The sequence below is a fragment of the Nematolebias whitei genome, chromosome 16, assembly GCF_014905685.2.
Source record: "Nematolebias whitei isolate Nwh7 chromosome 16, NemWhi1, whole genome shotgun sequence".
NCBI lineage: Eukaryota > Metazoa > Chordata > Actinopteri > Cyprinodontiformes > Rivulidae > Nematolebias > Nematolebias whitei.
Genome location: NC_056513.1, coordinates 7,600,085 through 7,600,659, shown reverse-complemented (window position 1 = coordinate 7,600,659; position 575 = coordinate 7,600,085).

Here is a 575-nt window from a genome sequence, read left to right as displayed (position 1 = left end):
TATATGTATGTATAGACGTTATGTATATACATTATGTATATAACGTATATATATATATATATATATATATATATATATATATATATATAAAAAACGTATATATAATGTATGTAACTCCATTACTCTTCTGGTTTTTCATGTCTCTGTAATATTCACTTGAACCTTTAGCTGTTTTTATTCACTCAGCCATGAATGGCAGCTGCTCACAAGCTTGAACAAGCTGAAATTATGAAATAATCTTCCCTCCAGCAGTTTGCAGAGAAGCTGAAGGATGTTTGAGTCGATGTGCAAAGAAAAAACGAGCAGAAGATATGAAACACAACATCTTTAGTTTATTAAATTTATTATGATTCTTATTGTTAATTTAATACATTTATTATGATTCTCATTGTTAGTTTAATAAATTTATTATGATTCTCATCTTTAGTTTAATACATTTATTATGATTCTCATTGTTAATTTAATATATTTATTATGATTCTCATTGTTAGTTTAATAAATTTATTATGATTCTTATTTTTCGTTTAGTAAATTTATTATGATTTTCATCTTTAGTTTAATATATTTATCATGAT